Source organism: Martes martes, assembly GCF_963455335.1.
Source record: "Martes martes genome assembly, chromosome: 13".
Lineage (NCBI taxonomy): Eukaryota > Metazoa > Chordata > Mammalia > Carnivora > Mustelidae > Martes > Martes martes.
The window spans coordinates 1,553,247-1,576,374 of record NC_137901.1 but is presented as its reverse complement, the minus strand read 5'-3'; positions in this window follow the sequence as shown (position 1 = coordinate 1,576,374).

Sequence of the window (23,128 nt, the reverse complement as noted above, 5' to 3'; positions counted from 1 at the left end):
CGTGCGAGCTGAAGCCTGCCTGTCCTCCAGTACCTCCTGCTGGCCAGACCCAGAGGAGCCACCACCCCAGACGGTCACGGATCCTCGTGTCACTGCCACCTGTGTGAGTGAAGACCTTTCTGAGAACAATGAGGTCTCTTCGGGTGTTGACATCTTTGCTCCAGGAAAGTGACCTTCTTCCTGGGGAAAGTGGGTTCTGTGTGCAAGTTGTGCAGAATTGTTCTTTTTGATTTCAAAGCCCTGCTGTGGTGTGAAAGGAGGTGGGGGTATGGAGGAAACTATGGATTTGAGACGCTTGATTAGACATCCGGCTCCCTCGGGGGGTAAAAAGCTGGAAGGAGTATCCTTCCACCCTAAAACAACAAGAGCAAACGTAGGAGATACTCGAATCCGCAGCTTCTGCTCTGAATCCGCTGCAGAGCTAACATCGTAAGGCAATGCGCCCACTCAAGGTCTAAGCCACAGGTGTCCCGGGGAAGATGGAACACAATCACCTCTTTGCCTGGGAGGAGGGTGCCAGACACAGGTAAGAGGCCAGCTAAATTTCTGATTGAGCAGTTAAGGGCTGAGTATTGGCTGATGAGGGGATCCAAGAGCCTGCGGATGGGCGTCCATTCACACACTCTCTTCTGTGCCCGCCACTGCGTGCTCACGAAAGAGATGGGCAATGAGTGAGTTGTAAAAAAGCATCTCGGTGACACATGTCTGCAAGAGGGAGCTGCATCGAGTTTAGGAGAAGACGCATAGTGCCCTATGGAACTCCACCCACCCCTCCAGTGGGTCCGAGCTTTAAACCACTGAGGAATGCAGCAAACACTGTCATTCTCAGGGCACTGGTAAAGTCCACTGCAGACTGGGCCAGAGAAATACAAAAAGTCCTGCCCTTGTTTAAAGCGAAACTATAGCAAAAAACAGTGTGTATTTCTATCACATGTAAAAGTAAAATATATGAAACAAATAGACAAAAGATTGACAGGAGGAGTCAAGTGTACAGTGTAGTAGTGTCCATGGACTACATGGAGACAGCAATAGGCACTGATTAATTAAAAATGTTTAGTGTAAACACTAGAGCAAATAATAAAAACATTATAAAATGAGTTATACATAATAAACCAACAATGAAGATAAAATGGAATGATAAAAAACTCAGTCAATCCAAACGAAAACAGAATAAAGGAAAAATGGAAACAAAGAACAGATGAACCAAATAGAAACAGCTAGCAAGATGATAGATTTTATTCAACCATATCAGTAATTACATTAAGTTGTGACAGTTTAGATATATCAGCTAATAGAAAATATCGTATTGGAATAAAAATAAGACCCAACTAGATGATGTTTACAAGAAGTCCACTCTAAGTATAAAGACAAATCTCAGTTAAAAATAAAAGGATTAGGTGAATCAAAGGAAAGCTGGAGTGCGTGTATTCGTATCAGACAAAGTTGATTTCAGTACAACACTATTCCCAGAGATAAAAAAGGATGATATTTAATGATGAAGGTACCAATTCTCCATGAAGACAAACATGAAAATCCTAAAGGTTTGTAAAAATTAAAATAGAGCACCCAAAACCATAAGACACCTAGGAATAAACCTAACCAAAGAGGCAAAGAATCTGTACTCAGAAAAGTATAAAGTACTCATGAAAGAAATTGAGGAAGACATAAAGAAATGGAAAAATGTTCCATGCTCATGGATTAGAAGAACAAATATTGTGAAAATGTCTATGCTACCTAAAGCAATCTACACATTTAATGCAATCCCTATCAAAATACTGTCAACTTTGTTTCAAAGAAATGGAACAAATAGTCCTAAAATTTGAATGGAACCAGAGAAGACCCTGAATAGCCAGAGGAACGTTGAAAAAGAAAACGAAAGCTGGTGGCATCACAATTCCAGACTACAAACTCTATTACAAAGCTGTCATCATCAAGACAGTATGGTACTGGCACAAAAACAGACACATAGATCAATGGAACAGAATAGAGAGCCCAGAAATGGACCCTCAACTCTAGGGTCAACTAATCTTCAACAAAGCAAGAAAGAATGTCCAATGGAAAAAAGACAGCCTCTTCGACAAATGGTGTTGGGAAAACTGGGCAGCCACATGCAGAGAAATGAAACTGGACCATTTCCTTACACCACACACGAAAATAGATTCAAAATGGATGAAAGACCTCAATGTGAGAAAGGAACCCATCCGAATTCTTGAGGAGAACACAGGCAGCAACCTCTTTGACCTTGGTTGCAGCAACTTCTTCCTAGAAACATCACCAAAGGCAAGGAAACCAAGGACAAAAATGAACTATTGGGACTTCATGAAGATCAAAAGCTTGTGCACAGCAAAAGAAACAGTCAACAAAACCAAACGACAACCCACAGAATGGAAGAAGATATTTGCAAATGTATTTGCACATATCAGATAAAGGGCTACTATCCAAAATCTATAAATAACTTATCAAACTCAACACTCAAACAATCCAGTTAAGAAATGGGCAGAAGACATGAAGACAATTCTTTAAAATTTTTTTTAAAGATTTTATTTATTTGACAGAGAGAAATCAGAGCTAGGCAGAGAGGCAGACAGAGAGAGGGGGAAGCAGGCTCCTGCTGAGCAGAGAGCCCGATGCAGGGCTCGATCCCAGGACCCTGAGATCATGACCCGAGCTGAAGGCAGAGGCTTAAACCCCTGAGCCACCCAGGCGCCCCATGAAGACAATTCTTCAAAGAAGACATCCAAGTGGCCAGCAGACACATGAAAAAGTGCTCAACATCACTCGGCATCAGGGAAATACAAATCAAAACCACAGTGAGATACCACCTCAAAACAGTCAGAATGGCTAAAATTAACAAGTCAGGAAATGCCAGGTGTTGGTAAGGATGCAGAGAAAAGGGAACCCTCCTACGTTGCTGGTGGGAATGCAAGCTGGTGCAGCCACTCTGGAAAACAGTATGGACGTTCCTCAAAAAGTTGAAAATAGAGCTACCCTATGACCCAGCAAATGCATTATTGGGTATTTACTCCAAAGATACAAATGTAGTGATCTGAAGGGGCACCTGCACCACAGTGTTTATAGCAGCAATGTCCACAATAGCCAAACTATGGAAAGAGCCCATATGTCCATTCATATATGAATGGATAAAGAAGATATAATGGATAAAGAAGATATGTATATATATACATACACACACATACACACACACGCACACATACACTATGGAATATTATGCCGCCATCAAAAATGAAATCTTGCCATTCGCCACGATGTGGATGGAACTAGAGGGCATTAAGTTGAATGAAATAAGTGAATCAGAGAAAGACAGTTATCATATGATCTCACCGATATGAGGAATTTGAGAAACAAGACAGAAGATAATATGGAAGGGAGGGAAAAATGAAGCAAGATGAAGTCAGAGAGGGAGACAAACCATAAGAGACTCTTAATCTCAGGAAACAAACTGAGGGTTGCTGGAGTGAAGGGGGGTGGGAGGAATGGGGTGGCTGAGTGATGGACGTTGGGGAGGGAATGTGCTAGGGTGAGCACTGTAAATGTGTAAGACCGAGGAATCACAGACCTGTACACCCAAAACAAATACTACATTATATGTTAATAAAAAATAAAATAAAATAATTAAAGCAAAAACTGGTAGAGCTGCAAAGAGAAACTAGTCAACCCATAGTTGTGATTTGAGACTGGGACACTCTGCTCTCAGCTACTGGTGGAGCCTCAATACAGAAGCAGAACCGGCCACTGGTAACAGGGAAGAGCTAAACAGCACCATCAGCCAATAGGATTTAATAAACATTTCTAGAATACCCCACCCAAAACAGCAGAACACACATTCCTTTCATGTGCATACATTTACAGTGATAGACCATAGTCTAATCAGTCCTAATAAATGTAGGAGGATGTAAATCCTACAAAGTACTTTCTATCACCATGTAAATAAATTATAAATCAGTAAAATACTGATTTCTGGAAAATACTGGAATGTTTGAAAATTAAATAATGCACTTCTAAATAACCCATAGGACAAAGAATACATCAGAAAAATACTTGGAAAGTACCATAATATAAATGAAAATGAAAACACAACACATCAAACTTGTAGGATGCCGCTAAGGAATCTCTTAGGAGAAACTGAGAGCCTTGTCCACATGGTAGTAGAGCCGAACTGTCTCAAGCCAATGACCTCAGCTTCCATGTTAAGGAATTCAAAAAAGAAAAACAAACAAAATGTGAGGTCAACAGAATAATGGAAATAATAAAGATCAGTGTGAAAAATGCTAAAGTAGAAAACAGAAAAACAAGAAAATCAAAGGAATTAAACTGGTTCTTTGAGAAGATCACTAAAATTGTCAAAATTCAAGACAGATTTATGGGGGAAATATACAAAGGCACAAATTACCAGTCATAAATAACAGAGGTGACATCACTACAGAGTCTACAGGTATCAGATAAAGAAGGGGATATTATGAATAATTGTGTACCAATGAACTCAGCAACTTGGATGAAATGAACGACTTTTTTGAAGGACACATACTTCATGCAAGAAAAACAGAAAGAAATGAATAATCCAAATTGCCTATATCTACTAATAAGATTGAACTACAGTTTACAGTTTTCTCACAAAAAAATTCCATGTCCAGATGGCTATGATGACGATTTCTATCACACACTCAAGAGACAAACGATATCAGTTGTAGACAAACGCTTCCAGAAGATGGTCGAGGAGGGAGTACATTTTTGTTCCTATCCTGTGAGGCCGGCATTGCTTGATGCCAAAACCAGAAGAAGGCACTACAGGAAAAGAAATCCTTGGACCAATACTCGTCACAAATGCAGTTGTAAATACTCTACATAAAATTGAGTCCGACAATATCTGAGAATGGGTAATACAGCCTGACTGATCAAGGGTAAAGTTTAGTTTAATATCCAAAGAGCAACCGATGTGATTCACCATGTTAGCCAGTTTAAAAGGAAAAACAATATGGTCTTCTCAATAGAAGCGGAGATATTATCGGGTAGAATCCGACGCTGACGTATGTTGGATTAGCCAACCAGGAACAGGAAGAAGGGAGCTTCCTCAACAGGACGAAAGGCATCCAGGAAAGCCTCCTGCTAACAGCACGCTCCATGGTGCAGGAGCGTCCATCTGCGTGCTCGGGCAAGGAGTTCTGTGCCGCGTAGACCAGACCCTTCGGTGACGGGATTTATGGCTACCTCCTTGTGCACCTGCTTGTGTCGGCTGGTACGTATTGCCCAAACAGCTTTTGTGATAAATGTTCAACATGTGAGTGTACCAGGCCTCCTCGATGAGGTCTCCCTGGTTTACTTTTTTAAAACTGCACCGATCGGGACCACTGCACGTGAGAGCCCTGCTAAAGAGAGCTGATGTGCCTTCCAAACGGCAGAGCGAACACCGGCCACCTCACTGCCGGGCTGAGCAGGAAGCATGGTGCTATGCCGAGCCCCTAACGCGTGCCGAGGCCCTCAGCTAAGTAAACAGCCGAAGGATGTGGTACAGTAAAGCGAAGAGCATGGGCTTCTGGGCGAGACAGACACCGCACGCGCTCTGAGACTCAACGTTCTTGGTTATAGAGGGGTTTTTTTTGTTTTTGTTTTTGTTTTTGTTTCTGTTTTCAAAAAAATAAAATGTCCTTCAGCGTTCACGAGGATGTGTGTGGAATTCTCAACATCTAAGGCCAACCAGATCTTGTGATATTGTGATCAATATTATCTAGTTTGTCTTACGTTTGGACATTTATACAGAAAAATTTTACTTAAGAAGACCCAAAGATGTAAGTTTACCTTCTGAAAATCAATAAACTGGGAATGATCGTTTATGTTACAAAAATGACTTTTAGACGCAATTTTGATTGTTAAGCATTAAGTTACAATTAAATTCCAGGGATATAGGACTCCCATCAAGGGTTCACACATTTTGTAGGGCTTTGACCACAGAATACTTCATCGTCCACCAGCAAATTTTCTTTGCAGGCCAAGCTGCAGAGTGCTGTCTGGGACACAAGCTCTGTAGAAATCCACGGAACCATCCGGGGAGCCTTCTTCTCGGCGTGGTCTCCCGAATGACAGTCTGGCGCTTGCTCCCCAGAGCATCAGCAACAACGGTGGTGGTTGGGCACCCAGTCCCTTCACACAGATGACCTACAGGGCTGAGTGTCCTAGTTTCCCGTTCCCCTGGGACATGGTGGATGTCAGGGCAATTTCAGGGGAAGGTGGCCCCTTCAATGACAGCCCCCGGTAGTCCATTCAAAATACAGTGGGGTAAGCCTGCGTGTTCCCCGCTGACATCTTCAACGCCCAGTGCTTGCTTTGTCAAGTGTAAGAAATGTCTGGCTTCAGAATATAATCTTGACTCCAGACCTAACAGTACGTCAGTGTGCAGTGTGGATGACCTCGTTAATTTGGAAAGCTGGCCCCGATGTAGTGTCTCTTCGGCTTCCAAAACCTTTTCCTGTTCGCTTGGTGTATATGGAATATGTACATGGTGGAATATTATTCAATAGGAAGGAAATCCTGCCCCGGGAATGGGCCAGGGGGAGCCGACCTACCCAGACCCAGCACAAGTTAAGGTGCATGCCTGCGTGTGTGCGTGTGTGCATGTTTGGGGGGGGGGGGTCACGGGAGGAGCAGCTGAACAGTGGGGAAGACGTCACATGACAAGGACCTTGAATGGCAGACTGAGCTGTCTGGGACTTTTTTCACTAAAACATTGAATCCTTTGAAGAACTGAGAGCAGGACAGGTGCTTTGAGAGGGAGAACAGTGCTTGTCAACAACCCACCTAGATCATGGCCCAGCTTGGACATTTACACCCCTGTGACCTCAAGAGTGTCGTCTGAAACATCTGGGTCCCAGTGTCCACAGGTCCACCCTGGGGATGTGGATGGTGCTCACCTCGCGGAGCCCAGCACAGGGCCTGGCAGCTATGAACGGCCCCTGTAAGGACCAGCAGCAATCAGTGTCATGCTGTAAGGATGAGTCACTCGACGCTGACAAGGAAGGGTGGGAGAGGGGAGGGAGGGATGCCCATGTCCCAGCAGGACACTCGGGGCAGACGCAGAACAGGGACCCGGAGTGTTTGGGAGCCCCGCAAAGGTAGAAGTTAACAGTGCTTGGCGCCGACTGGATGCAGAGGCACAGGGAAGGAGAGCTGGACCACTCCCAGGTCCGAGCCTCATGGTGGGGACGTCTGCACCTGAGGCTACAGAGGGGAGACAGGGAAGCTGGCTTGAGACAGGTCCCCGAGAGCTTCCGGGATAGAAGCTGTCACCGCGGAATGAGCAGGAGAAATAGAAATTTGCAAACCCCCAAGCCATAGTTTCAGATCCAAGTCTTGGTTGCTCCCCACGGTCCCTTCAGCTTTGGGACGAGCAGGCTAGAGCTCGGCAAGCTGGACACCCGCCCAGGTGACGCCCAGAGCAGGGCGGGGCGTCTGCACAGAAGCCTTGCCAAGACCGAGCGCCCTTTGCAGGCTTTCGACGCACTCTGCCTTGCTCAGTCATGTTTGCAGGAAGTCAGCCTGGGAAGGCTCCTGTCTACACGCAGGAAAAAGGAAGCCAGAAGTCCCTACATGCGCGCAGACCCTCCGAGAGCCGCTGGACTAATGTATTTGCAGCTGAAGCGTCTCGGGTGTGAAGGCAAATCTCAACAGCCGCGTCGGCGCTGACCGTTAGGAAAACCTGCCACCAGCTCTGTTTGTCCAAGACAAAGACAATGTGGACACAGAGGTGGCTGAGTAAATTCAGCCGAATTCCACAGTCTGACGGCAACGTCCCCAGAGTTCCAGCACGTGTAGCCCCGCGCCGGGTTCCAACAGACGCAGGGAGAAAGGAAAGGGTTTTAATTCCCCTGAAGGGTGTGTGGGCTGCCGATGGTCCTACCATAAAGCCCCCTCGCAGTAAGGCCTTGTGCCTCTCCCAAGCAGAGTCGCACAGAGATGTCCTTCGGGCAGGCCTCAGGGTGAAGCCCGTCCTGCCCACGCTCACGCGCTAAGCCGCCCATGCAGGGAGACGCGGGGAGCGATGGCACGGTCTGAGCAAGCGCCCGGACCCCGGAGCCGTCCTCGGCCGTGCGGCAGGCCGAGCTCCCCTCCCTGAGTTCCTGGACGAACGACGGATGATGGGTAAGAGCGTCAGGACCAAACACCCTGGCGCTGGAACGCATTTTCTTTCATTAAATGCCATTTCTTTAAGTGTCCAAATAAACCTAAAAATCGAAAGCTTTTTTTAAGTGTTGTTTGCACTTACGATGGCTTCCACTCATTTCTGACTTGCAGCCAAGGAATTACATTTTCCGGTAGAAATGGGAGCCTCACCCGTGCGCACAGCCCCGTCCGTGTGGACAGTCGTGTCGAGAGGAGATGCAGAAAGGAGTCAGAGCATCTCCGGTCATGACACTAGCTCAGGAGACGCTGGATCTGTGGGTTCAGGACACAGCCCAGAGCAGCCAGCCCAGAGTCGGAGAACGCACCGCACGTAGAAAAGCCTACAGGCATCCCAAGCACAAAGGTGCCATGGCCAGCCACTGGCGTCCCAGAGACACAGCCTGGGGTGACAGCCTGACTTTTTTTTTTTAATTAACCAGTACACACTGGATTCTGTCCTTCCCCACCATCTGATGGCGCCGAGTGTCTATCACGCACCAGCCGAGAAAGGGCACCAGGGGGTCACCAGCGGCCCCCCCTCAAGCCACCACTTCTGTTCTTCATTCAGAGAAGGAGAACACGTCAACGGGGCTCAGCACAGGAGAGCTCCTGGGCTGCGGACCCCACCGTCCGTCATCACCCCAAGGAGACAGCACAGCCCCGAGACTCCACTCAGAATGCCCTTGATGGGCTCGACGTCCTGTGTGACTCTGAAACACGTTTTTGAGGTCTTCAGGTTCTGACTATCAGAGAAAGTTCCCCACTCTCAACTCCCCAAGGCCAGGTTAAGTGATGAGGCATAAAAAATTGTCTTTGAGGAAGCAGAAGACAGCATCAAAAACAGGGATGCCCAGCATTCTTTTAAAAACACTTTTCCTTCCAAAGGACACGTCTAGGATATTTTGCTGAAATCGCACACGGTACGACTGGGGGCCATGACCCCTGCTTTTACCAGCTGCCCTGTGCATTCTGTGGGTAATACACGCTCCTGACCATTCTTCTGTATCTTTATGTGGAAAACACATTTTGTAGTAAATTTTTAAAAAATTAATTTAAAAATTACAGATTGTCACAAATAAAAAGTCCGGTTCTCAGAAAGCAGACTTAGGCGTCTCTGCGTTCCCGACATGGCCCGTGTCCTTCCGCACAGTCTCTGCTCGGTCGCGACAGCAGGAGCAGGTGCAGGCCCGTCGGGGCGCCGGCGGCCGGGGCGCTGCGCGTCCGGACCCTCTTCCTGGCCCATAAGCAGCCTGTGGACTTCCTTTTTCTCGTCCCTCTGCAGACCGCAGGGACCTCTCCTAAAAGCACCAGCAGCCCACCCTGTTTCTGTCGTCCGCTCCGTCAACTCAAGGGGTGGCAAATGGGGGGCAGAGGGCAGAGCCGCGCGCGCACCTTCCCACCGCCTCTGTGCCGACCGCGTCCGCGCCGGTGGGGAGCCGCGGGGGTGCGGCCGCCGTCCGGGCCCAGCCGATGGCTTTGTCCTGCGCGGCGAGGGGCACCTGACGAGGCAGGCACGGCCCGTGTGGCTGGGGCCCTCGGAGTGGACCGTCTCACCGGCCGCTCCTCGCAAAGGGACGGCGCGCGGGGAGCGATCGCGCGGGTAGCAGGGGCCCCGCCGCTTCTCCAAGGACGCCGGGAGCGCGCGTTGCAACCACTCGCCACCTTCAGCCGCGCCGTCGGCCGCGTTCGTGCCACGCAACGTCTAATTGCATGTTGTGGGCCGTCCCGTGTCCCCAGAGCCCGTGTCCGTGTGCGGAGGACCGAGGAGCGCCGGGGACCCTTACTGTCGTGACACCCACACCCCGGGGCAGCTGCTCAGCGGACGGTCACCCCAGGACGCTCCCTCCCAGGCAGCGTCTCTCCGGGAACGCGGCGTGGGAACGTACGTCGGTGAAAGACGGGAAATGGGCTCCTGAGTCCACCCCGGGCCGTCCCGCGAAGTCCACTCAGCGGCAGCCGCTTTCTGAAAATAAGGGAGAGTGCGAGCGTCGCCCTCCCACCACAGTCCCCGCCCGGGCCGCGGGGCTGGGGCCGCCTCTGCTCGCGGCGAAAGGGCTCTGGGCAGCAGCGCTTTCCCCGGCTGCCGCGGCCGCCAGTGGTCCACTCGGCTCGGTCCCATGTCTCCGACGCGTCTGCTCGGCCTCAAAGAGCAAAATCCGCGCTTTCTGTCGAAGGAAAAGCAAACGAGTCAGAACCCGAGTGTCCTGTCCCCGCGCGAGCTGCGGCGGCCTCCTGCGGCGGGAGCCCCCCCCCGCCCCCCGGCCTCAGCCCCCCGGACTCGCGGGTCCGCTCCAGACCCGGACTGTCTCCCTCTCGCAGACGTTTGGAAGGTGATTCACTTCAGGAACTCACGCTGCTCCAAGTAACTGAAACGTCTAATGTTTTGACCATTTTGATGTGGAAATCTAGGAAAACAGTCATCAAAACCAGGGACAGAGGTCTGAAATCCCTGGCAGGCTTTGCGAGGGGTAATAAAGACGCAGAGAGCTATAAAAGCAGGTGATTTAAGGGGAGGCGGGTGTTGGAGCACAGCTGGTATTTTAAAATCCGACATTATTTTCAGTATTTATTTTAAATCTCAAGGCTTACATTGATTTAGGAAGGTCAGAGAATATGTTCTTTTTCTCCCTCTTACAGAGAGAATTAGGACGACCCTAAAATATATTAAAAAAAAAAAAAAAAAAAAGGAAGCAACATCTTTGGTTGACTTGAAAAGGGGAAGAAAGTCACCTGCCCCGTCCGCAGAGACTAGGGATGCCGATTCTGAGCACCAGGAAAGGACAAAGGGGGTGAAAGCAGGAGCTGCGGAGCACCTGTCTCTCCCCCGCTGTGCGACCCCGCGGCCCGAGCCCGCCCCCCGAGTCCTGAAAGTCACGCGGGCTTTGCTCTCCAGGGCTGCGGGAGCCGCTCACACCCACCGCCGTACTGTATGTAACGGAGTTGTGCGTTCTTGCCGCTTGTCAAAACAATCCTGAAATCCCATTTTCCTTTAATAAAGTATAGTTCTGTCCTCCAGATGTATGCGTGAATAAGATGTCATAGTCTGTTTTGGTTCCGGGCTGCACCCTGCTGATGCTCTTAGGCAGCAGGAAAATTACCTTATTGAGGCACATCGCCGGCAGGGAGGCCGGGCCACACGGCACGCGGGATTACACACATGACATATTCAGAGACCTTTGAATAAGACTATGAATATCAAGTGATTGAAGAGATTATACAGGCTCCGGTTTGTTCTTGGGGCATGAAAGGTTGTGGTTCTGGATGAGTGTCTTTCAGATCAATATAATTATGTCATAAAAACGCGTCCCGAAATAGTTTCCTTTGCAGCGTTTCCCTCGCCTGCTCGCACACGGCTCCACGGCCCACGGGGGCCGGCGGGCGCAGCCACGGTGTCGGGGTCCCCCGACGTCCCTCGGGCGACGGTGCTCCTGGCTCTGCCCCCCACGGGCCCTGGGTGCTCGGGCCGCCCGCGTCGGGGGCGAGAGGGGCCGGCCTCCCCGCGCAGTGGGAGGCGGCCGTGCTGGGAAGGGCTCCGACTTCCCCACGACCTCGCTGTGCGTGGCCGCCCCCCGGGGACCCCTGCTTGTCCCCCACCCCTGCCAACCGCCGAGGCCCGCCGGGTCTCCCCCGCCCCCGAGGAAGGGCAATGCCGGTCGCCCTGCCGGTCCCCCGCCCAGAGGCCGCAGGACAGGGGCGCGCCGGCAGGTCGAGGAGGGGCCGCAGCCCACCGCCCCCGCCCTGGCCCCCGCGCGCGTCGGCGTTCCCGTGCGTCCACGCCATGTCTCCATGGTGTGGTTTTTCAGCCCATTTCTAAGTGGGGTTAAACCCTGGGAGTTTAAAACTATCACATCTGAGTAACGATCCTTTCTTTTCACCAGAGAGGAGGGCAGGGCAGTGAGGACCCTCAGCTCAAAACACACCTCTTTCTTTTTCGCCTTTAAAAGGACATAAATACACACCGCGCGGCAGACTCCGGCCTCGTTCCGCCCGGCGGGGCGCGCCGCTCCCGGCGCTTACGTGAAGGGGGGACGAAACCCCGACAACAGCTGCTTCACGAGAGCGGGGAGGGCGCCGGCGGCTCCGTGTCCCCGCAGGGGGCTCGGCCCCCACGCCCGCATCCCCTGGCCCACACGCAGGGACAAGCCCAGCACATTCCCGAGTGCAACTGGGGTCCCTTTGGAGAGCCAGACGAAGCCTCGTAGGACAGTCTTGGACTTGCCTCCTTTGGAAGATTTTCACCTTCTTTCTCTTCTTCTATCGTGTCTGTCTTTTGTTCACCTATTTCTAACTCATTCTCTCCTTTTCCATTATTTTACAGTCACCAGGTCTTGCCCGGGAGCCCTTCTGGGACCCTCGCAGAGAGCAGTGGGCCTCTCCGGGTGCAAGACGCCAAGGGAAAGGCACGTCCCAGTTTACTGAAGTGAGCATCCCACTGCGCTCGCACCCGCGGCCTCTCCTTTCAGAGGTAACCGGAGAATTTTCCTTTTAGGAAAATAAGGAGAACATAAATCTTATTTAAATGTTACATGTTGCTTTTCTTCTACACTCCTTCCATCCATGATACAAACTAGCTACAAAAGAAAGCGACTGATAACACACAGTGTTTCACAAACCGCTGTGACCACCAAGCACTTCTGTCTTCCTAAAGAACCTTCTAGATCAAGCTGTTCCCACTTTCCGTACGTCCTTGAAAACACCATCTTCCACTCAAACCTGCCTTCACCGTGTATGAAATTGATCTTTCCAGAACTCTTAGAAAATGACATGCTCTGTTCTCTTCCGTTCAAGTAGCTGTGGGCGTCAGTTACATGAGTCCACAGAACAGGTGACACGGGAGGACCCTAGAAACGGGACTGCACTTGCGTCCGTGAAGCTCAACCGTTAGCATAAACCATCCCGAAAACAGATTCCCCTTCTCAGCTCACGCGTTGACAGCCCTTGGATGAGACTCCGGGGCGAGAATGTGGGAACCCCTGTGTGTGCGAGGCCACTCTGCTCACGTCGTGTAAATTAGCGTCCCCTCCCTCACATCCTCTGCTTCTGAGAGGTCCGCGCGTTTCAGGGAATTTTACGGCATCGGTGTTTACAAAGGTAAATCACTCTCAGGGGGACGTGTGTGTAGGCCACTCATCGTGCTGACCCTGGTGTGAGGAGAGGCGGTGTCGTCTTGCTCTCCCTCTGGTAAGACTTGGATGCATCTGTGTCCCCAGGAACCGGGCAGGTGGCCCCAGGGCTAGTGTCCCCGCCGCACTCACATGTCTCCGTGTGCTCAAAGCTCTCGTTCTCTTCCTTACTGCTGTCTACTTGCAGTCCAGACCCTGTGCTTAGCCCTGGGGAAACTCAACATTGGAGGGTCCCGTGGACGTCCCCTGACCCCCAAACCCCATTCACAAAGTCTGCCCTCAGGGCAGGTCACTTGCCCACGTGGACGCTGCATCTGTACTCAGAAAGAGCCGTGCTCTCCTGTCCCCACGGTGCTCACACCTTTGGGCCACAAATCCCAGGGTGAGGCCAGCCCTCCTCCCGGCTCGTCCGGCAGCACCAGGAAGACACAGAGCTGCACTCTGGGAGTCGACGTGCCCAACTTTGCAAGTTGTCCGCGTCGCTCCCCGTGCCCAGGGGAGATGCGAGGTGGTGTACCCAGAGGGACAGCCGGTCTCCGGGGCACAGAGGGCCTGGGTCGTTCGGGACCAGCCGGGTCTGAGACGTGACCCTGGGAAGGGATGGGAGACGGGCGGCCCCGGGGGAGCCCAGAGCGGCACAGAGGGTGGATAATGGGCGGGAAGGCCAGCACCACGGGGGTCAGCACGGTGCCGAGAGCACAGAGCACACGGCACAGCCCCGAGTGTGCAAGTGTTTCTCCAAAGCCAGCAGCAGCCCCACAGAATGCCGCCGTCCTCTCAGGGATCGGAAGGGGGTTCAAGCACCAGAGGCTTCGCGGTAGGAGCCCGGTCACATGGGCGACGTCATGAAATTTTACTGCAAAATATCCTTTTTTTTTCTTATTTGAAAAGACAAATTATTAGCATTTTTAAACAATTTCAATATGTTTAATGGCGGAAAGGAAGACCAAAGCTGTTCCGCTCGCTGAGTAAAAGTGCGGGGTCTGTAAACAGGAATCTTAAGTTACCCCAAGAGTGCACTCATTTTAAATTTTACTTGAAAGCGGGATGTACGTTTATTACAATTTCAAACAAAATGCTAATGCCATTAAACAAATGAGGTTTAGGCAAATTAACTTCATTTTAATATTCTGAAAGCCTATGATATAGGACATTGAGTTACGAAACATTGGCTAGAAGTATCAGTTGCAAGTGGGGTTTTCATTGCTGTGAATCTCAGGAGAATATTTGTAATTAGTATCATTTGCCTAATACTTCAGGTTAATTAGAATATTTAATTGAATAGCTGTAATCTTCAGAGATGACTATATTATGATCAAATTAGCAGCATCCCGACGCGCGCCGATCGCAGGACGGCCGCCTGCCTCACCCCTGCGAGCTATCCGGCCCTGTGGAGCGTTCAGCAACATCAGAAAAAATCTGTTTCTTACACTTTTGAATTTTAATGATCCATTTGAACTCTGCCATCAACATTTAATTATTCTAGGAAAAAAAAAGTCCCAACCATGACTCCCATATGGCATGTTGGCAAATACACTTGCCCACAGAGGCGCCCGCACCTCTCCCCGGCAGCTCTCGGAAGAGATTAACACAGACTTTTCTCCCCCTGAATACAAGGCCCTTTTTTTTAATAGTGTTTGCAAATACAGACCAGATGAAGCTTCACAGAAGAGGTTACTAGGATACTATTGAAGCACTATTAGGAACAGATGAATTGAGTTTTAGAATGTTACAATGGGTTTGTTCCTGTAATGTCTCCACTGGACTTTCTGTATTGTGTGCAGAAGGTCTGGGGAATCAGGTGCCTGTTCAGCTAAGCCTTGTTAGCCAGAAAGCCCCCCTCCTTTTTTTTTTTTTATTTTTTGGAAGACGTGGGGGGCAGGGCTGGGGAGGCATTTGTACAAAAATCTTCGTACTGCCTGGAAAGATGGCGTTGTCGGTGCTCCAAGTTGCAAGGTTTAATATACAGATATTTGTACATTTCCACACGAACAATGTGCATGGTCTTTATGCATCAAACATATAGGGTTAAATCATCATCACGGAGTGATTCAGGGGGGCCCAGAAATGCATTTAGGGAGACAACTCTGGGTCGTCCAATTATCGTTCCCAAGCGCAGTGAGATCTTCGGCAGCCCAGGGACATTGGACAAGCACATTATGGAATCACGTAGAGGGGAAAGCATTAGCGCCCGGACACTGCTGGCCCCCACACACTTGAGAATCCCAGGAAGTGTGTTGCCCCCACGGGCCAGAGCTCGTGGGGTCAGTTCTGCACAACAAACCAAAAGACGTTTGGAAGGGAACGGGATTTAAATGCTGGAGCAGCCTCTCAGGACGTAGATCATCCTTAGGTGTCGCCTCCCTACAAACTGCTTATACCGTAAGCGCTAAACCTCTTCACTGGGGGGACGTCTGGAGGAAAACTGAGGACAGAAGCGGTGGAATAAACTACCATTGAACAAAATCACTAGTTAGTTTGCCTGACCATGACCAGTCTGTGTGCTCCTGGATGATCTTTGTTACCCTTTTCGCAAGGACTGCACATCTTTAAAGAATTCCGGAGGAACACACACACACACACACACACACACACACACACACGGAGGTGAGCTTTAAAACAGATATTGTATTTTGCTTTGAAACTAACAGATGAGCTGAAGAGAGCTGTGAGTTTGGCTGTACCGTACATAACTGTACGGAGGGGGGTTAACTGTGGGCAAATGTCATACAGAGATTTTTTTTTTATTTTGATTTGTTCACAAGAGTTAAAATAGCGTATGTAAAATTTACAGAACTGGCAAGAGCAAAGCATTCGGGGCACGTGAATGATGGACAGTTTGACAGAGATGAGCCGCGGTGTTCACAAGTGGTGAATGGTGTCGTTAGCAGATTCCTGAAGATGTCCCCGGCTGATGAACGGCGCTGAGGAAAATTCACCCTTAAGAAGCCGGGATGGCCTGTGACGGCCGAGGAGGAATCACCCGGAAGCCAGCAGGCGCGCCCGAGCCCGGAGCGGGCAGCTCTGCACAGGGAGCGAGAGAAGGCGCTGCGCGGGGCTCCTCGGAGCGCGCCGGTCGCCCTGCTCGCCCTCCAGAATTAGAGGAGCGACACGTCCAATGACAGTCTCCATTATCACTCATTTTATCTTCAGATCCTTGCAAGGAACGACTTAAAGCCTGTTCTTCAAACGGCAGCTTAAAAACACCTTGTGCGTTCATCTTAACGGGCAAGGTGTGGCCTGTCTTCAGTTTTCTCGAAGGAAACCTCGAGGGACGGCTGACGGCAGGAGTGGCGTGCGCTGCGGGCGGCCGGGCCCCGGACTCACGCCGGTGACCCCGGGCTTGCCGTGTCATCACGGGCCGGGGTCTGTTTCCGAGGCTGTCCCGAAGCCCCCACAGGCATCCCGACAACGGGCTCCCGCTCCCTGGGCGCGGCGCGCACATCTGCCGGAGCCGGTGCAGACGCCGCTGATGGCGGGAGCCGCGCCGCGAACCAGCCGCCTGACTGGGGCTGCTCCCCGCACCGGAGAGCTCCTCCAGAATTAAAAATCTGCTCTGCTAATTGTGGAACAAATTTTCCACAGCCCTGCCTGAGAATCCGGCTCTGAGTATCTCCCATCTATTAAACAGATGGCAGATAAGATTGTAAACATATTTGCTTCATATTGAATAGATAGTTTCTGGCATAATACTAATTAACAAATTAAATGACTGACTCTCTGCATCGCATTAGGACTTGAAACCACTCCGTAAGTTTGTCTTGGGTCGTTATTTACTTCGACAACAGCACGCAGGGAGGAGCCGCTGAATGTTTCCAGCAACATTATGCGGGGAGTAGCTTTCTTTTTAAAACTCCATATTTTATTATAATTCATTTGGCTTTCATTACAGTCACTCATTACAAACCGCGTGTGCGTTCCCTCCACCTCCGAGGGCTGCCTGCTTCCCCGCCGCACCGAGCGCCGCGACTGTGGCTCGGCTGTGCCGAGGGTGCGGAGAACCAGGCGTCGCCGCTCCCCGGCGGCTCTGGAGAGGCCTCGGGAGGGACTGTCACGGCGACGCTGCGGGGGACGGTTTCCACGGAACTGGCTTAAAGGAACACAGCTCCTTGCCGTTGTGAGGCCTCCTGGTGCGCGCGAAGCCGGTCCAGACAGACGAAGGCGGCCGCGGGGCGAACCTGGGAACCTCAGCGGAGCCGCCCCGCGTCCTGGGCCCCAGTGAGCGCATCCGCAGAATGGGAGCGAGCGGACCGTCCTCGGCCGCCGGCCCGTGATGTCAGGGCACCGCCTGCCCTGCGGGTGTTCACTCCAGAGAGAAGCGGCAGCCTGCTGGTTGGTGAAGAAATGGGTACATTATCTGTGAGGATCTGTTCGCCTCTGAGCCCCTGTGTTGTGTGGGAAATTGCTTTTTAGCTTGAATTACTCAGGCACCCAAATTCTTCACCCCGGTTTCTATGCTGAAACATAAAGATGATTTCTTTTCCTCTCTCTCTTCTATTTTCTTTCCTCCTCCTCCTCCTGCTGCCTCTTCTACTTCTTGGCACATTTTTTCAAATGCAAAAAGAGAGCTTCCCTTTACAAATCATAACTGGGAAGGTCACATGCTAAGATCCTTGCCGCCCAGGGGCAAACAGAGAGCAGTGTCAGCTGGCCAGACATACCTATGAGAAGCAGCCACACCAGAATTTACCCAAATCTCATTCTTTCCCCTGGATTTAGCAAAGACTGGCAGACCAGTCACAAGCAGTGATGATCGAGTGTAATTAATAAGTAGTAGACTATCTCAAGAAATCAACTGTGTACATCATGTGGCAGAAATAATTCACTATGTGGTGGGTGAGATGCGGCCACAGAACACGTTCAGAGAAGCCTAGCGTTCTGTGCAGAGCGCTCCGGAGAAGAGAAGACGTTTCCGTCTCTGGAGGTCGGTCGTGTCGTTTGCCGTAACCACCTGCGGTCTGTAAACATGTGGGGATCACACATGAACAGTTCTGTGGCCCCAATAGAAAAGCAAACTCCTAATTATCTCATTCTCTTCACTTGCTCAAATGTCCTAAACCGAGTAAAAAGATTCCACCTTCAAACCATCTCAGCAAAGGCCCACCATCACGTGTGCCTGGAGCTCGCTGTGTCCGTTTTTGTTTCCTGCTCCGGGTGAGTGGGTCATTTTAGGCCTGGGGATGTTCTCAGTCAAGGGTAATTTTCCCTGCTCTGCGTGTCCCTAATTTGTGATGTGACAGATCTTGCCGGGGGAGGGCTTCCTAGGAAGTCCTTGGGTGACTGGCCCACGTGCACCACTGAGCTCCTGGACCTTGTCATTTTGCTGGAAATTATCACTGAGTTCTTTACATACTAATACACCTCCTCTTCTAATGACAAAATTTTTTAGGAAACTTTCTATGTGTGTGACAATGAGATTAAAACTAAAATCTTTGCACAGGTTGAAGTGGAGATGCCCTCTCGTGGTTTCAGGAAAATGTTCAGAAAGGAGGACACGGTGCACTGATTAGACCACGGGAGGAGGGAGAGGCGAACTTGTGTAACAGGAGCGGGAAAACCATGAGCGTGTCTGAGCCGAGGTGCGGTAACGGGACCCGGAGCCCAAGGTACCTGCCAGGCCCGCTGCCCGTCCACGGCGCGGCAGGCCCCATGGAACGCGGCCCGGCGGGCGGACAGAAAGGTTTCTGGTCCCACACATGGATTCGACTCTCTGCTGTGCTGGGGAACTTAGGTGATTCCCTAAATAAACCTGACCCCCTTGGGGCGCCTGGGTGGCTCAGTGGGTTAAGCCTCTGCCTTCGGCTCAGGTCATGATCCCAGGGTCCTGGGATCGAGCCCCGCATCGGGCTCTCTGCTCAGCGGGGAACCTGCTTCCCCCTCTCTCTCTGCCTGCCTCTCTGCCTACTTGTGATCTCTCTCTCTCTCTGTCAAATAAATAAATAAATAAAAATATTTTTAAAAAAATAAAAAAATAAATAAACCTGACCCCAAAATCCGTAGACAAGAAGGAGGAGACAATCCATAATCTGTGTGTCAGAGTCTTGAAGGGAATAAATGCCAGTTGGAAAGCTCTGTTTTTCCATGTCTGTTGATTAAAAGGGTTTTTCTAATGAAATTATATTGAGATTTCCTTTTCGGAGGATGCATTCGGTAAAAGGAGCACCTGTACGAGTGTGCGAGCAGATCAAGCCCGGCGGTTCCTCCTTTGCCACCAAGGATGTCCTGTTAAGACCCGCTCAGAGCTGGCTGGAGTAACAGGGCAGAGCTCAGCGGTGGCCCTAAGCTGTCACCTTCAGGTTCGTGACTGCGCGTAGTCTCTGAGGTAGTGGGAAGGCCTTGCCGGTTGTTCGCAGACGCGACCGGGTAAGGTGTGAAGGTCTGGGCTTTTCTCAGCGAGTCAGCTAGAAGCCAGCTGTGGCCGCGGCTGTGCCCCGATGAGCCGTGGGGTGCCCGGCAAGTCCAGTCCGGGATCTATGGTCCATTCTGCACACTTTCATTTCTTCAGAAACTAGGAGAGGGAGCATCCGGCTGGCTCAGTCTGGAGAGTGAGTGACTCTCAATCTCGGGGTTGTAAGTTCGAGCCCCATGTCTGGGGTAGAGTCTACTTTTTTTTTTTTTTTTTTTTTTTTAATGGACGGAAATTGGGAAAGGCTTATTTTTCACATGGATGGGAAGGATATTAAATGACAGGCCCAAGCATCTCCGGACTCCAGGGCACGTCTGCTTTCTCCTGAACGTCTGGGAGGCTGTGGGAAGAAGCACTTCATGTCCTAATGGGAAGGAGTGTGGTTTGGTTTGAGTGAGATGCCAGACAGACCATTGTCTGTGGGGGACACAGTTCTCCCACCCAATTCACTCACTCTCTCCCTGTCTCCTTCCCAGCACAACCCACGGGAGAGACCTCCATCTCCACAAAAAATGATAGGATGTGGCATTCCCTACATAAAAAAGCTGAAGTACATAAAACAGAATTTGTACTCCCCAATACAAATTCTTCGGGCAGCTGAGTGGGTCAAACACCTGTCAGCTATCTATGTTAGGAACCAAACCATCATGACGGAATTTATATTATTTCAAATAATTGTTGCAGTTTTTAAACATAACATGAAAGGTCGCATAACTTGGAAAATCTGAAAAACCCACAAAGTTAAGAAGAGCAGGTTTGAGTCCATGGAATGTGTCTAACCCTGGATGCGGGAGCATCGGGGTGTATTTGTTTCGAAGAAAGATCTTCAGTCGTAGGATTCCAGGACGGACAGGATTTCCATGGGATTCTCTAATGACTTTTAAAGAAAATGGTAAAATTAAGATTTATTAACTCATAAAGAATTTAGAATTGCCCTTCAAATAATACTACTACTTCCAAGGTTTTCTCGAGTTTTTTTTTTTTAATAAAACAATTTCCCCAATATGGTGACGTGCTTATAATCTATTAGATTTTTTAGAAATGAGAAAGAGACAGATAACATATCACCTTAGGGAAATAATTGACAGGAAATCAAAACTTTGAGGGGAAAATCCAAGTAAAATATGTCTATCAACATAACCCACTCTCTGTCTATTCATAAGACATCGTTTCTTGAGCGGAATCGGTATGAAACTCTCAGATGTCAGATTTGAGCTTATTATGAGGGACGACACTTAGGGATTTCCCAGCTGCAGAAATGACAGGTGATGCCTTTGGATTTAAGATTTCTTTCCAAGCAATCAGGGAAGATCTCAAATCTCAGTGAAATAAGAATGTCATGAACAATTCCAATTACTCGTTATTTCTGGAGAAGAGTGGGAAGATACAAAATAATCCCCGGGTATTCGCTGTTTAAACGACGGGATGACTAATTCTAGACAGGGAGAAGAACAATAAAGCAATGACTTTATTCATTCCGCCATAAAACTTTAAGTAATTTAAACTGAAATAATAAACACAATGATAAAAATTAATTTAATTAAGTCAACTTTCAAATGTAGACGTTGATAAAACTGAGATCACTTGTTTGGGTTGGTTCGAGGATGTTTGTTTGTTTGGGCTTGAAAGAACTACTGTTTTCCCCGGCGGATCTGCCCAGTAAACCAGACTGATTTCCCTTTACCCCGAGCAGACTTAGCCAAGATGGTCTCAACCTGTACTAAGCATCCTTTTGCCCTTAATTATCTTCTGCAATGTGCTATAATTCCATACTCTTTGCATTAATCTTGATCTAATTAATTAATACATAAATCTTAAAAGAACGAAAAGAGCTGATTTCCTTTTTTTCCACAGAAAATAGGTTCAGTGCCTCACCACGAGGTTTTTGGGGAGCAGGTTGTCCCCACGAGCTGACCTGGGACTTGGGTCAAGGCCGCCCTGGCCAGGTCACAGGGCTTGTTCAGTGCACAGCCCGCCCTGATGGTCTGTCGAGGATGATGGTGTGGGAAATGTGGGAACTCAACGCTCGCCAAAATGCTCGTAGACGCCAGAGCAGCGGTGCGCCTGCCGCGGCCTCCAGGACCTGGGCCCACCTGCTGCCCTTCAGAGCGGCCCCCACTTCAGACCCCTGCCCCCGCCCCTCCTCGGCCCCGCCCCTCCTCGGCCCCGCCCCTCCCCGGCCCCGCCCCTCCTCGGCCCCGCCCCTCCTCGGCCCCGCCCCTCCTCGGCCCCTCCCCTCCTCGGCCCCTTCCCTCCCGGCCCCGCCCCTCCCGGCTGCTCCCCTGCCAGACAGTGACAGGCTGGAGAAGGGGCCCCTCCCACCTCGGAATCCAGAATCTGAGGCCTCCAGGGGAGCCCGGGGCTCTGCCCTTGGCTCTAAGAACTCGCGCGGTTCCTGACACCCCTGGCCCTCGGCGTCGTACCCATGGGTCAGACGAGACAGGACAGTGGCGAGACCCCTCTCGGTGCAGATGAGCTCAGGGCTGTCTGCGACGCCTCTCCACCTCCCAACCCCGGGAGCGGAGCCACTACGGCCCAGAGCAGCGGGGAGCTGACTGCGCGCCAGCCACGTTTGCCCCAGAGTTTGCCCCCCTGGATCCCCGAGAGCTCGGTGTCACCTCTGCAGCGGTTGGGGCCCGCAGGCGGCCAGGCAGGGTTTGATCCAGCCGTAGCAGCCGCCGATGACCCTGGATGGAGGAGTGGGGAGGATAGGGGTAACAAAGGCTTCGTTTGCCTGGAGGCAACCACGGAAAACCGTCGCGGTGGCCCCGTGACGTCCCGGGGTCCATCAAAGGACAAGGACAGGAGGGGAGGACGCAGGGGAGGATGCGAGGGGAGGCCCTCGGGGCCAGCAGGTGCCTGCACACTTCCTAAGACCCGGAGGCGGAAGCGCCCTCCGAGGCCCGGGCTGGTCTCTGCTTCAGGACTGCGGCGGCTGCTGGCCTCTGACCAGCCTTTCCTGCAGGGCCTGTCTGGCAGGGAAGGAAGGGCTCCTGTGTCCACGGTCCTTAAATTCCACTCTCCATGAGGGCGCAGCGACATAGTGCCTTGTCCCCAGCAAAGGTGTCAAAGAAAAGAGAAATCAGGATTTGTTCCAAATCACCAAAAACTTCACCGTGACTGCCCCTGGCAGATCAACATTTTTAAAATTTCAGAGACAAAAGAGGCCAGCATGCTGTTTGAGTCCCATGGTAAATTGATGGGACCCAAGTTTCTATTTGAACATGGCTGGTGATGGGCAACGTGGTCTTATCGATGCTCCCATGTTTCACCTCCAAATGGCCTGGATTTCACGCAATCAGCTCCCACTCCCCATCACTGTGGCGCAGCAGAGACCAAGCAGGGGCAAACTCCTTCCCGGAGGACCACGATGTGTCCACTCAGAGGCCACAGGCACATCTAGTACAGAAATCTGAAATACAGATCT